The 14757-nt window shown below is 45.5% G+C and overlaps 1 protein-coding gene across 1 annotated transcript in view; it reads right to left on the minus strand.

Annotated features, from left to right (window-relative positions):
- LIAS (lipoic acid synthetase) overlaps window positions 1-14757 on the minus strand; it is a 917328-nt gene that overhangs the window by 784667 nt on the left and 117904 nt on the right. The gene's annotated exons all lie outside the window — the stretch shown is intronic.

Raw genomic sequence — 14757 nt, forward strand, 5'->3', positions numbered from 1 at the left:
CTTCGTGTTTCACTGTTGCAGTCATCACACTTGGGTTAATTCCCAAAGCTGAAGAAAAGGGTGGAGGCAGTCAAGAAGACTGGGGGCTGGCTAGGATGCTCTGCAAGACTGCGGTGGCAAAGCCTGCCCTGGATTTGGAGAAGACAGGCAGGTGGCAATGTTTGGTGAAGGTATGAACAGAAGTCCATGTTGCAGCCTCCAGGCTGTCCCTGGTGGGGACCCCTCTGAGAAAAGCTGCAGAGGTGGAGGTAGTCCTGGTGGAATGCATCCTGACCCCTTTTGGAGGTGGTTTCCCATGCTGTTTGTAGCCGAAATTGAGATTGTTTTTTTGGATATGGTCTTGCCCTCTGCCCCTGCTGTGAAGCTGACTAGCTTCTGGTCAGTTTTTCTAAAAGATTTAGTCTTACCCAGATAGAATCTGAGCTGTCTGTGCACATCTAGAGAGTGCAGAATCCTTCCCCCCTTGTTTTGTGAGTTAGGGAAAAAGGTGGGCAAATTAATGGATTGGTTGAGAGCCACACTGGACACTACTTTAGGCATGAAGGATGGGTTAGTCCTGAGGGAGACCCTGTCAGCATGGAAAATGATGAAGGGCTCTACAGCCATGAGCGTTTGTAGCTCTGAAACTCTTCTAGCTGAAGTGATGGCCAGAAGCAAGGCTGATTTCCAAGACAGGAATTTTAACTCTGCTGAAGCTGCAGGCTCAAAGGGTAGAAAGGGTGAGCTTTTCTAACACAAAGTTAAGGCCCCATGCAAGGGTAGGAGCACTTCCAGGGGGCCTTAAGTTGTTAGTCCCTCTTAGTAATGGTTTGATGAGGGGATGTGAGAACAGAGGTGGCTCTGTGCTGTAATGAGCAGAGATGGCAGAGGTATGAATTTTAATAGAAGAGAAAGATAGACCCCTGTGTAGTAGGTCTGCTAGGTAATCCAGGATGAGAGGTAGGGAGGGCTGTGCTATTTCGGCTCCCTTAGCCTGGATCCAGGTGCAAAAACTTTTCCACTTGTCAGCACAGGATTTTCTGGCCTCACGTAGAACATCCAGGACTTGTTTGTTTAGGCTGGCAGCTGGAGGAGAGGTCAGGGAATAAGCCAGGCTACCAGGTTCAGGGTCTGCATATATGGATGCATGAATTCTCCATTCTTCTTGGTCAGTAGTGCTGGGATCTGAGGTAAGTGCCGTGGTGGCAGGGGTGACAGGCTGTGCAGCAGTGAGTACCAGCGCTGGCGTGGCCAGTCTGGGGCAATCAATATTGCCCTTGGCTTTTTCTCCCCTATTTGAGCAGTACCCTTGAAATGAGTGGTAGAGGGGGAAATGCATAGATCGAGAAGTTTACCCATTGGAAGGATACAGCATCCACTTTGGCCTTGCTCTGAGGTTCCCTGGTGCAGAATTTGCTGAGCTGATTGGAGTGCGAGGCAAAGAGGCCCACCTTTGGGGTGCCCCATTTCTGGGTTTCTGTGGTCTAGCTGCCACTCGTGTGGGTCTAGCAGGTTTCTACTTAAGTTGTCTGCCAGAGGGTTTAGGGAGCCTGGCAGGAATTGTGATAGCAGGTATATTTGCATGGCTGAGGCCGTGTGCCAAAGGGTGATGGTGAACCTGCAGAGAGGATAACAGCGAGTCCCCTCCCTGCTTGTTGATATACCACATCACTGTGGTGTTGTCTGTTTCGATCACGAGAAGCCCCAGGGAGAGTAGGGGTCTGAAAGCTGTCAGGTCATGGTTAACAGCTAGCATCTCTTTTTGGTTGATGTGCAGATGCATTTGATTTGGGCTCCAGTGGTCCTAAATGCACTTGCCATCCAGGTGTGCACCCCAGGCATAGTCTGATGCATCTGTGGTGAGGGTCTGGGTGGCGTGGGGTTGTGAGAAGGGAAGTCCCTTGTGATTGCATGCTGCTGTCCACCAAAGAAAATCTTTCCTTAGACAGGGTATGACAGTTTCCAGGTCTTGAGAGTGTTGACACCAAAGGCTTTTTAGGTACCACTGTAGTTTCCTCATATGCAGTCTGGCATATGGAATGAGTAGAATGCAAGGGGGCATGAACCCTACAGCTTGCAGGATTTTCCTTGTGGATAACTGGTTTCCGGTGGCTAGTTTAGAGAAGTAGTCTGTCAGGTAGGCTTGTTTTTCTAGAGTTAGGAATGCCATCTGGGATGCTGTGTCCAGGCTTGCTCCCAGGAATACAATTTTTTGTGTGGGGACTAGTTTTGACTTCTTTTCATTGATAGTATACCCCAGGGAGGTCAGTAGGGCCTTTACAAAGGTCAGGTGCTGTAACAGCTTTTCCTGTCTGCCTGAATCAGGCAATCATCTAAGTAGGGGTAAATTTGAATATTTCTTTGTCTGCAAAAAGCAATGGCTGGAGCCAGACAGTTTGTGAAAACTCTGGGAGCAGTGGATAAGCCAAAGGGAAGTGCAGAGAACTGAAAGTGCATAGATCCTGCCCTGAAAAGTAGATATTTCCTGCAAGATTCCCCGATAGGGATATGTAGGTAGGCCTCTTTTAGGTCTAGGGTGGCTAACGAAGCATCCTTGGAAAGCAGAAGCTGCTGGAGGGTGAGCATTCTGAATTTTGGTATCACCAGAAATGTTTTTAGAATTGATAGATTGGGGATTGGGAGCCAGGTGCCCTCATTTCTGGGTACCAGGAAGAGTCTGGAATAGAAACCTTGGCCTATCTGGTCTGCAGAAACATGCTGTATTGCCCTCATGGAGAGCAGGGAATGGACTTGCTTTTTGGCCTCTAGCCACTGGTTTGGAGGAAGATCTGGGAACCCTTTTGGGGTTGGCAGAGTGTAGAAATAAAATTTGTATCCCTGGGACACTATGTTGAGGACCCATTGGTCGTAGGTAACAGAGGCCCAGTTGTTTGCATGGAAGAAGAGTTTTCCTCCTAAGGGCACAAGCAGATGGGCAGAGGTAAGGGGTGGAGGTGTAAAGTCACTGAGTTCTTACCATAAGGGGGTGGCTTAGCACTCCCTGTTTTTGAAGAGGAGAAACTCCATTACTTAGATTTCTGCATTCCCTGGGATTGCTGTCTGGGAGGGGGGTCTGCTTCCCCTGGGTCTTGGCTGAGGGGGCCATAAAGGACCAGTGCTTGGAGGGGCAATGCCTACTGAACCTCTGTGGCTGGACCTGTAAAAAGTCTGTCTGCATAGATTTAGCTTTTTCTTCCATCTTTTTTAAGACCACTTCTGCCTTGGTGCCAAACAAATTGTCTTTGTTCAATGGTGCATCCAATAATTTAGATTTGACATGGTCTGGCAAGGTCTGTTCCTTAAGATAAGCATGCTTTCTAAGGACAGAACCAGTGACTGTTGCCCTGCAAGATGCTTCTAGGGTGTCAAAGCCACATTACAAGGTGTGCTTAGTAACTTGGCTTGCAGAATGCATATGCTCTTGTAATTCTTTATTTTCTGCACAAGCAGTAAAGGATGATATTTTTTGTTTGAGGAGTTCCATGGTATGCTGCTGATATTTCAGCATGTGGAACTGACAATTCAGTGCTCTAACAGCAAGAGTTGCAGAGGTGTATACTTTTTTACCCCATCTGTCTAAAGCTCGGGAATCTCTGTCAGAGGGGGTGGGATTCTTAGCGGAGGTTGCTTTAATTCCTTCAGGTCCTTGGGAGATGACCTCTGGGTCAGAAATAGGATTTTTGAAAAGGAATTTGTGAGCATCAGGTTTCCTGGGAGCAAAAGGAAGGGTGTCAGGAGTCTAACTGGATTCCATAAAAACATCATCAACATCCAAGACAGGAGGAATGGCTAAAGGGCTGTGCTGTTGTAAATCTAAGAATTCCCGTAGTCTCTTTTTTGACTGAGGATAGTCCTGACATTCCACTGGAAATGCTCCCTTAAAGTATGTGGGGTTTCACCAAATGAAAAATCCTAAGGAGGACAGGCAGAAGGAATGGATTCCTCTGCATCAGAGTCCTCACAAGCAGAGAGGAGTTGCAAGTCTTCATATTCAGAAAACTCAGTCATCGGACTCCTGTTCAGATAAAACTACTCTGGAGAAGTCTCTTTCTTTTGGAAGGGGTAAAGTGGCTTCCCCAAAAAAAGAAAGAGGTAGCCTGGCTTCCCCTGTTAAGCATAATAAGGTCTTCCACCATTTTAAGCATTTGAGAGTGAGGCATGGAAGCAGGTGCCTGAGCTTGGGTCGTCATTTTTTTAGGCGCAGTACGTACCCTGGGCCTTAGAAACTCAGTAGTTTTAGAAAGAACTGAAGACGCGAAAGAAGTAGTCAGTTTGTGTCGAGTATCGGTAGTGCGAAGAGCTTCCTTGGAAGCCGGTGCCTGCTCAGCAGCTCCAAACCCATCCAAGCTAGAAACATCCGCAGGATCCTTAGTTGAAGAAGAGTCTTGCAGCATACTGGACTCCGAACGGGTCTCGGTAGCGGCCTGCGAATCCACAAAATTGGGCATCAGGGGCTGCGAAAGTGCTTCACTGAGGACCGGAGAATGGACAACTAACTTAATGGAAGCGTCATTGGCAATTATGGACCTGTGTGGTCTGTCTCTGTCTTTATCCTTACGTTTTTTTTCGGAAGATCGGTAGTCGGATGGCTTACCAAAGCCATATTGGAATACGTGGACTGAGAGCAAAAATATTTAGCTACAATAACGGCCCGACGACAAAGTTCTGGCGTTGAACAAAGCACAAAAGCGACAGCAAGGGACGTCATGGTCTGGGCCTAAACAGGTGATGCAGTAAGAATGGAAGTCTCAGTGTGGTATTTGCTTTCCACAGGCGAGACAATTGTTAACTTTTTCTGACATTGGTTAGAGCAAGAAAAAAGGATCCCCAATGGGGTACTTAGCTTTAGAAGACTTCAACTTCAATTTGGAAACGAAAACTCAGGTAGCGGCCAACTGGCACTCATGCAAACTGCTTCTGCTTCAGTCTCCTCGGCAAGAAAGACTGATGTAATGGTGTCGGCTGCCTGATTTTATACCACTGACTACCTGACGTCAGTCCTGGAATGACAGCAACTGACGCAGAAATACTAAGCCTCTGGTTTTCGGGCCGACTGAGGGCTACCCCTGGCAGGATAACCCAAGTGTGATGACTGCAACAGTGAAACATGAAGAACACTGTCCATGAGCCAAGGCTAGGTCAGCTAGAGTTATCTCAGAATAACAATGTGGGAAACGATACACAAAAAAAGGGGAAGCGGGATGGTCGATGGGTAGTTGAGGAAAGATGGAAACAGACAACACAGATCTATCATAGGTTGGTACTAGGCTAGCGGCCCTAGGGCCTACACAAATCTAGCCATAACAATTCCCTGGATATTTCTTCAAACAATATTTACTTCCCTGGACCCCTGTCTAACAGGGCGACTGACATGATCTCCGAGGTGAATCTCCTATCTCCCATCCAATTGTCAAGGTTCCTTTTGAAGAGGGCCAAGGAGGTGCTCTGCTTGACATGTAAGTATAGAACTTTTGTATCTGATGTTGTCCTTTCTATCTGTCCTTCAAAGCATGGAAGAGATTCTCCATCTACTTTTTTTTACTTGGATGACCTTACTGAAGGATCTTCTGGAGCAGAGCGGAACCAAATGAGGCTCTACACCTGGGACTGTATATCAAATTTGTAGTGCGAGATGAAAGTTTTTACTTTGGAACATGTAACTACAGGACAAATGTCATCAACTGGTACACTAGAAAATAAGTCTACAGACCCCTGTAGATGAAGCCACAGATCTAGTGGCATGAGCTTTTAGGAATGAAGGAAGTGACAAGATTATTTCTTAACAGACATATAATATGCACTGTGGCAACCAGCATGAGAGGGTGACTATGGATACCGCTTTTCCGAATTTAGCAGTAGAAAAAGGATACAAACAATTGCTCAGATTTTCTGAAAATTTTTTGATGCAAATAAAAAAGTAACAGCTGAAGAACAACCAGCAAATGCAAAGTATATTCACCTTTATTCAAAAAAATTAAGGAAGAATACTGGAATATTTATGGACTGATTAACAGACGCTTCAGAGGTCACCTTAAGAAGAAAAAAAGGGTCGGTTTTCAGGGATACCCTGTATTTGTGACAAATTGGGTAAGAAAGTTTTAAGGACAAGCCATGCAGCTCAGAAATTCTCCTGGCAGAAGTGACAGCAAGCAGAAATCAGGTATTCCATGATAAAATCAACCATAGCAGTAGATTTGAATAGGGGACCAGTCAATGCATTAAGTAAAATAGTAATGCCCTCGGGAGGAGCTGGGTCTCTAAGAGGTGGACACACAAGGAAAATTCCTCAAAGGAAAGCTTTGGGTAATCCAAGAGATGCTATGGGTGTGTCATTTTCATCCATACAGAAATAGGAGAAAAAGTGAACTAGCTCCACAATGAAAAAGATGGAACTGGAAGTCCAAGATTGTTGGAAGAGTAGCAGAGAAAGGGTCAATATTATTTTCAACTGCCCAAATAGGAAAACCTTTTCCATCTTTTCTTGTAAATTTTTCAAGTACAGGGTTTTTGGGAAGAGAACAAATTATGGAAAACAGACTATTGGACAAACCATGCGGCCAATTTGAGAGAGTGTGAATGTTTGGGTAAGGTGACCCTGATGGGCAAGAAAGATCTGGGTTTGAGCACAGCACCCAGGTAGGGTGGACTAGATGAGGCCAGAGTAAAGGAAACTACACTTGTTGAGGCCAATAAGAGGCTACGAGGATAATTGTGACCTTTATAACAAATGCTTTCTGTAAAACTTTGTTATGAGGGTAATCTGAGGAAAGGCATAAAGGAGTCCAAGGGGTCAAAGGTATATTACATCATACCTAGGTGACTCCACTTCTCGAGGAATTAGAGTGAGGAACTTGTTGCATTTGGTGCTGTGGGATGAGACAAAGAGGTTGCAACAAGTTCAGCCATGATGGCTAACAAATCCATTGGCAGTGAAGGAGACTGAGACCACTCATGATTGAGAAGACTACATCAGCTCAACCTGTCCACAGGGATACTGAACTTGCCTGGGATATGCATTGCTATTAGAAAGTGGAGAGAAGATACCTGCCACTGCCATAATCTCTTGGCACAATGGGCAAGATCTGGTTCCTCCCAGCTTGTTCCATGTACCAAATAACTGCCATACTGTCTGTCTGCATAGAGATCACACCCAAGGGGACAGTCCTGAAAAACCTGCAATGCTAGCAGAACTGCTCTCATCTCCAATATAGTGATGTGGAGACTAGCCTCTATTTGGGACTACATGCCTTGGATCGTCTTTCCCAGATAATGCACCCCTCCAACTCAGCTGGGAAGCATCAGATCACTGTGGCTTGAAGGGGGAAGGAAAAATGGACATCCATGTAGAGATTTCCACCACCACTGTATGTATGATCTGCAAACGTTCACTAGTGACACCTGAAAGGACATGGGCAGTTTCTTGACTAACCATTGAACCACTAGAGTCCACTGAAGTTCCCACGTTTACAATCTGACTAGGGGGACTAGTATGAGAGAGCCTGCCTTGTAGCTCAGAAGGCAAAGAATTAGCTTTGCTGGTGGCTTCTGGTGCAATAAGACATCCTAGGCTTCTTGGTGAAGCAACACAACTCTTGTTTGTGAGAGCCTTCATATCTGATGTTTCATGAAAAGAACTGCTCCAATGAACTCTAGTGACTAAAGTGGATGTGGCTTGGTTTTTACTGGATTCACTGTAATCCCTAAGTCTGTACACAGCTGAAGCAAGGAGTGTCTGCTTTAACAAATAAATTCCTGGTAGGGACAGTAACAAGCCAGTTGCCCAAATATGGGAATAACAAGAAACCTTGCAGTCATCAACAAGCTGCCACTACTGTCATACACTTGGTAAACACCTGGGAGGTTATGGCGAGACCAAAGGGCAGAGCACTGAATTGAAAATGATGTGCTCCCAGTCAGAAGCAAAAGTACTTCCTGAACCCTCTCTCCATTTTTGTGGTAGTACGCGTCCTGAAAATCTATCAAGCACATCCAGCCATACTTTCTCAATAAGGGAAGAATGAACTGAACCATGACGATCCAGAATTTCATTCACAAACTTGTTCAAGCAGCTTAGGTCCCGAATTAGCCTTAGACCCCAGTTTTTCTTTGGCACTAAAAAGAACCTCGAGTAAGCTCCAGATCCTTTCTGGTGTGGAGGGACCTCTTGGAGGACTATTTTGTAAAAGATTTATTATTTCTGAAGCCACTTTTTCCCTTTATGAGAGTGGAGGGGAGGGTAGCCTAATGGTTACGGTGTTTGCCTTACAAACACAAGGTGCCGAGTTCAAGTCTCAGAAGGGATAATTGGCTAGGCTTAAAAAAATGGCTTGCAAGGGCAGTTAGCCTAGTACTAACCTATGAACATCAGGAATTATTTCTGGGCACAGACAAAGGGTATGGAAAGGAATGTAAGAGCCTCTAGTAATGATCCTTTGAACCAATTTTTCTAGAGTGATGGATGTCCAGGTTGTTGGGTGCAGGGATAAGTGCCTCAACTGACTAGAGTGTGGCAAATCAGGCAACCATTCAGGAACGATGTAAAGACTTCACTGAGAAAGGACCTCTGAAGTGCTGGTTTTGTGGGCCACTTCTGCCCCTTGGGCGACATCAATTATAACAGTTTCCTCCTCTGACTGGGGAGACATTTTCTCTAGAAGTATCAGATGCAAATCCCTGAAATTTATGAAACCAAAGTCACTTTCCTCCCTTATGGTTTCTGAAAAAGGTCCCGTGAGGGGTGGATAATTTGATGTCTATGGCAGACAGAGATTCACCATCCTTCTCACATCTTGAGATCTCTCCTTAACATTGGGACCAAAAAGGGTTGATCCTTTCAAGTCAGGTGTTGATGAAGGACATCTTGAAATGTTCCGCAAAGTCACATAATCGCATGTGATTTCCTGTTTAGTGGATGGACAGAGGAAATTTCTTCAGCTGCCGCCCCTACCATGGAATCTACCGCAGGCCTCTTCATCTAGTCAGGACATACTTTGGGAGCAACTAGAAATTTATCTGGTTTCCTGGGAACAGGCTCTACTGTGTCTGCACCTTCCACACTCAGGAAGAGGGTAGGTTTAACATCTCATCAGCTGGGGCGACTACCCAAGAAGTAGCTAGGTCACAACCAAAAGCCTCAAGGAAAACAGACTCTTCTGGAGAAGGCACTTGGGAAGACCAACCCCCTTTCTGTCAAAGAAGTTCAAGAATCTCTCTGAAAAAGACATCCTGAAGGGAGTAGGGGGATCTGGAGAACTTTCTTCCTCAAAGTCAGTGCTAGTGTAATTAATGTGTAACTTTATACTTTATTAATTGAATATTACAAATTTTTTGCTACTAATTTCATATATTTTATTAATTTTTCCCTCCTTTGCTCAGGTCAATTGTACATAGTGTATATAAAGGTTTATAATACTTGTTTATTGATGATTGTGTCATTAAACATTATATTATTTGGAAAATAAAAAATGTTGGTAGTTGGGAGGCTGGCCTAATGGTTAAGGTGTTTGCCTTGCAAGCACACAGTGCAGGGTTTGAGTCTCACAAGGGATAATTGGCTAGGCTTAAAATGGCTCACAAGGGCAGCTTTCTTAGTACCAATCTATGAACCTATGAATTATTTGAAAAAAAAAAAAAAAGTCAGTGATAGTGGTAAGGGATTCCTCAGGAAAATCCAAGTGCCTACTTGTGCTTCTTTTGTACCTCTTTTGGGGGTTGTTCATGACAGGACTCAAAAGCTAACCAGTCTCTAATAGCACTGACTCAAGGCCTCTGGAAAATAGCTGTCCCAAAGGGACAAGAGTAGTCTATGGACTCTAGGAAACCTTATGGGGAGGGTTGGAGCCTATTCTGAGGGGGTAGGCTTCTCTCTAGGTTGAGAGAGCATTCTCTGGAAAGCCTTGAATGTCAAGTTCGACACGGATCCAGGGAGCCTCCCTGTAGGACCCAAAACTCCTGATGGTGGCTCAACCCAGGCTGGGATCCAAGGCTTATGCCAGAGGCAAAGTATCATGTGCTAAGGCTCCAAGAGGTTAGAAAGAATCTGAAAGCCTTGAATCTGATCCCATCTTGTTGAAGTTGGCACTGATGGTCTGGCTCCAAGACTCAGACAAATCTGACAGAGTTGGAGCAGACTTTGCCAGGGAACTCTTCGGAGTTGAGGAAGTATGGACTCATCTCCAATGCAGATCTGCTCTAGGTGAATTAGATCAGAGAGGGAGCTATTAAACAGAGAGAGGAAGTAGTAGTTCCTCCAGCTCTGACAGCAGTCAGAGCTGTAAGGACACCCAAGTGGATCTGTGTCCAAAGAGATCTCATCATCATAGGTTCATAGGTAAGTACTAGGATATCTGCCCAAGGGCATTTATAAGCCTAGCCAGAATGTGTTGTCTTTCGCCACCTCCTTAGATTAGTTCCCTGTGCCTCTGTCCAGAAGAGCCATTAGTTCATTGTGCCACTGTCCAGCAGAGCCACTGCAGTGATCCCCGAGGTAAATTTTCTGTTTCCCATCCACCCGTCAATGTTTCTCTTGAAGAGTGTTGGTGAGGGGCTCTGCCTGATGTATACTGGAATCCTGTTCCAAAGCATGGGGAGTCTCTGGGATAGGAATCTATCCCTCCTGCATGTCCTATTTATCGTTGTGGTGAGGTTTATATCTCTAGAGCGTGTGGCTCTCCGGGATTTGTTTTTTTTTTTTAGGTGGAGCATGTCCATCAATTCTGGGTTGGACATGGCCTATTATGTCAGGCAGAGCTCACCTCAAGCGGTAAACCGAGTACAGCTGGAGCTTGAGTCGGGCTGCACAGGGCATCTGTTTGAAGCCAGTAATCCTCTTTGTGAGGTACTTTTGTGGTCTTTCCAGCTGCTGTATGTGTCTTGTAAGGTACATCCCAAATGGGGTGTTGTATTCTATGATGGGTCTAATGAGTGATGAGTAGAGAGGCCCAATAACCTCTTTTGTTCTAAATGCGAACCCTTTTGTGATTAGATGAACCACATAGAAGGATTTTCTAACCACCTTGGCAATATGATTATAAAAGGAGAGATTACTATCTACTTGGGTCCCCAGATCCTTTATTACATTTTCTGTATTTAGGGGACTACCGCCTATGTGGTAGCTTGTGGGTACTTTGTTTTTTCCAAAGGGGATGACTATGCACTTTTTGGCATTTAGCTTGAGGCCATGATTTTGACACCAGGTATTCATCTCAGTGAGACCCATCTGGAGGGTGGCTGTATCAGCCGGAGAATCAATTATGGCCCCTAGTTTGCAGTCGTCTGTGAACTTGGTCAGCCATAGTCCTCCTATGCTTGCCTGTACCTCTGAGAAGTATATACCGAACAGGAGGGGTCCTAGGACTGAGCCCTGGAGGACGCCACTTGTAACCGGTATAGAGTCGGACGTAGAGCCTGCAACTCACACCATGTGGGTTCTATCCATGAGCCAGCTGGCAACCCATCTTGTGACGTAGGGGTTTATGTTCAAGCTGGTGAGCTTGTCTATAATACTAGAATGGGGAATGGTGTCGAAAGCCGTTGCAAGGTCTAGGTAGGCTGTGTGGACCTCCTTTCCCTCGTCTAATGCCTTGGTAACCGTCTCAAAGAAGTCCACCAGGTTTAGGAGGCATGATCTGCCCTTAAAGCCAAACTGGGTAGGGTCCAAGGTTTGGAGGTTCCCAGGTTCCCAATGTCTCTGTTAATGAGTTCCATGATGATGCATTCCATAGCCTTGCAGACCAGGCTAGTCAGGCTTATAGGGTGGATAGTTCCCAGGGTCCATTGTGGCTCCACCTTTGTGGAGCTGGATAACTTTTGCTGTGCGCCACTCTGTGGGTATGTAGCCTGTAGAGAGGCTGAGTCTGAACAGTGTGTTTAGGTGAGGGGTTAGTTCATTTTGTTGCTCTTGTAAGACACAGCCTGGGACACCATCCGGTCCCATTGAAGCTGTGTTTTTGGCTTTGGATAGGGCTGTTTTAACCTGTGTGTCGGTGATTGACGGGGCCCTACATTCTTCTGGTATGGTAGATGGGCCCTTTAGGGGGTGAGAGGGGGGTGAAGTTTGCACTAAACCCATCTGTCAGAATGTTGGCATGATCAGTCGGTTCAGTGTATTTTGTGCCATTCTGCACTAACTCAGAGCAGATCTGAGAGTTTCCACTTAGGTTCTTGACATAGCTAAAGAACGCTTTGTGGTTATCTTTGGAGTCATTGGCAATTTTTCTTTCGAAACTAGCCTTGGATTATTTAATGAGGGATCGTAGTTTCTTGCTGATACTGATCAGGGATGTCTTTCCGTCTTGGGAATTTACTCTTTTCTGTACTAGTTTTCTCCTTCTGTTGTATAGCTTGTTTATGGCAGGGGTCCACCAGACTGGTTTCCTTTTCTTGGAGGAGTGAGTCTTGGTTTTACTTGGGATAGCACGATCCATGCACTCCTGCAGATGCTCATAGAGTGCCTTTGTAAAGGTTTCAGCAGCTTGGACAGCCTTGTCCTTTAGCATGGGGGCTGTGAACCTTTCCACCTCGGTCTTAAGTAACATAAAGTTTGCTTTTGAAAAGTTTTTAATGGTGGCTTCCTTGATTGGGGGTAGGGGTGGAATGTGGATACCCAGAGTGATTAGTCTATGATCTGATCTAACCAGCGAGGGGTTGACCTCCGGTGTGGAACACCGGTCGCCCATGTTGGTGATGACCAGGTCCAATATGTTGTTCCCTCTGGTGGGGGTGTTGACCAGTTGACCCAGGGCGTTCGAGTTTATAAATTCTAGGAAGCGTTGGGCAAGGGAGTTAGTACTGGACTAGTTCTCCCCAGTTTATGTTTGGGTAATTGAAATCCCCCAGTATTAGGGTGTTTGGTAGGACCTTCATATTTCCCAGCGTCTCCAGAAATGCGGAATGGGGGTCCTGGGCCATGGTGGGTGATCTGTAGCAAGCTACAATTTGGATTGCAGTTTTGCCCATTGTTAGTTGCACATGGATGATCTCTGATGCATTGTGCTGTGCCACTAACCTGGAGGTGTGGGTATCCTTTATGAATATGGACACACCCCCGCCTTTTGTGTTTCGGTCCTGGTTCTGTGGCCGAAAGGTAGAGTTATAGCCCAGTAATGCTGGGGTGCTCTAAGGAGCCTTAAACAAGGAGCCTTAAACCAGGTTTCTGTTACTGCACAGATTTCGATGTTCTCCATACTGAGGAGTGCCTCGAGTGCATACATTTTGAGGTTTAGACTTCTGGCGTTGAGTAGCATTACCGTCGGTTTTTGGTTACTTGTGCTATTTATGGTGGTGGGTTTGTCTTTTGAGCCTTGTCTAAAAATGGCACTATGGGGGAGGCAAGAGCCTTGGCCAGTATTCGAAAGCCTAAGGGTGACAAGTGCAAGCCATCTCTTGCGAAGTAACGTGGCTTGTGGAGCATGTCATCCCAGGCGGACATTTACTGGATCCCCTTTGAATGACACCAGAAACTTAGCCAAATGTTGAAATTGATCATTTTTTTCTTTATACTGTGGCATCATTCAGGGTCATACCTGCCTGGGCTACATGATCAGAAAGCTCCTCCATGTCTCTTTTCATGTAGTCCAGGGAGGTACATCTCAGGTCATTCACACCAACACGGACAATGACTGAGTTGTATTTGTACTTGTTCTGGAGTGACCTGACTGCTTGTGTTATGTGGCGGATCCTGGCACCCGACAGTCAGCTAACTATAACCTTCTCCTTTGTCCAGCCTAGTTAGTGGGACATCAGTGTGCCTGACTATAGAGTCGTCTATTACTAGTGTGTTGGGTATGTTATTTTGCGTTAAGGGCTGTGATTGCATGGCACACTGATTATGTGAAGTATGTGTTTCATGGTTGGTGATGAGGTGTGGAGGTTGCTCGGATGTCTGCTTTGGAGGTCTCTGTTGCTTTTGCTGATTTTTATTTAGAGCCTCGAGTATGTTTTCATGTATTCATGTGTGTTATTTGCCTGTGTTGGTTTATTAGGTCTATGAGACTGGTGATGTGTTGCAAGTATTACCCTTCTCCTCTTGACTGTCAGTTCCAGTCTTGGACTGAGAGAGCTTTGCCTCCAGTTTGGCACATCTTCTGTGGGGCTCCTGACACACCTAGCTGACCAAAGAGAAGAGGTAGAGGAAGGTGGTCTTGAATAGTAACGATATCCGTCCTGTAAAATAGGAGATCAAAGCTTAGGGGAGAAAGAATCCAAGGATATTCTAGGAGGCATATGGGATCTTATGAATATAGGAACCGAAAAGAGCATTGGCTCTGATGGTCTGGAAATTTTAGGTGCCATGGCAGACAAGGGTGTTGGATCCAGAGATATTTTCTTACCAGTTTTAGACTTCTTTTCCCCCCCAGTATAAATCCTTCTGTTTATATTTTGATTTGTCAGACACCTTTTGGATGAAAAAGGAGAGGAGGAAGATGCATTAGCAGACTTACCCGATACAGAAGGGTTTTTTATCTCCATGGAAGGCTGAGGAAGATCCTTTAAAATGAGTTTATTTCTTTTTTCATGAATGGCTTTATTGACTCACAAATGGTGCAGATGTCCAGGTGTAAAGGTCCTGAACAGTTTATGCACATGTTGTGCGCATCAGTTTGAGAGACTGCACGAGTAAGATATACATTTTTCTGCCATCCTAAAAGAAAAGAGGTAAAGACGCAGATAAGCTCACTACACATGGATTATGGGTAAGGGGAAGAGCCTGAGCACAAATCCAAAGCTTAGAAAAGGCTGAAGTCAGATCTGAAGTCCAAATGTTGAGGAATGGACAGA

This window comes from Protopterus annectens, chromosome 2.part1 (assembly GCF_019279795.1).
Source record: "Protopterus annectens isolate FY-2018-M chromosome 2.part1, PAN1.0, whole genome shotgun sequence".
Classification (NCBI taxonomy): domain Eukaryota; kingdom Metazoa; phylum Chordata; order Ceratodontiformes; family Protopteridae; genus Protopterus; species Protopterus annectens.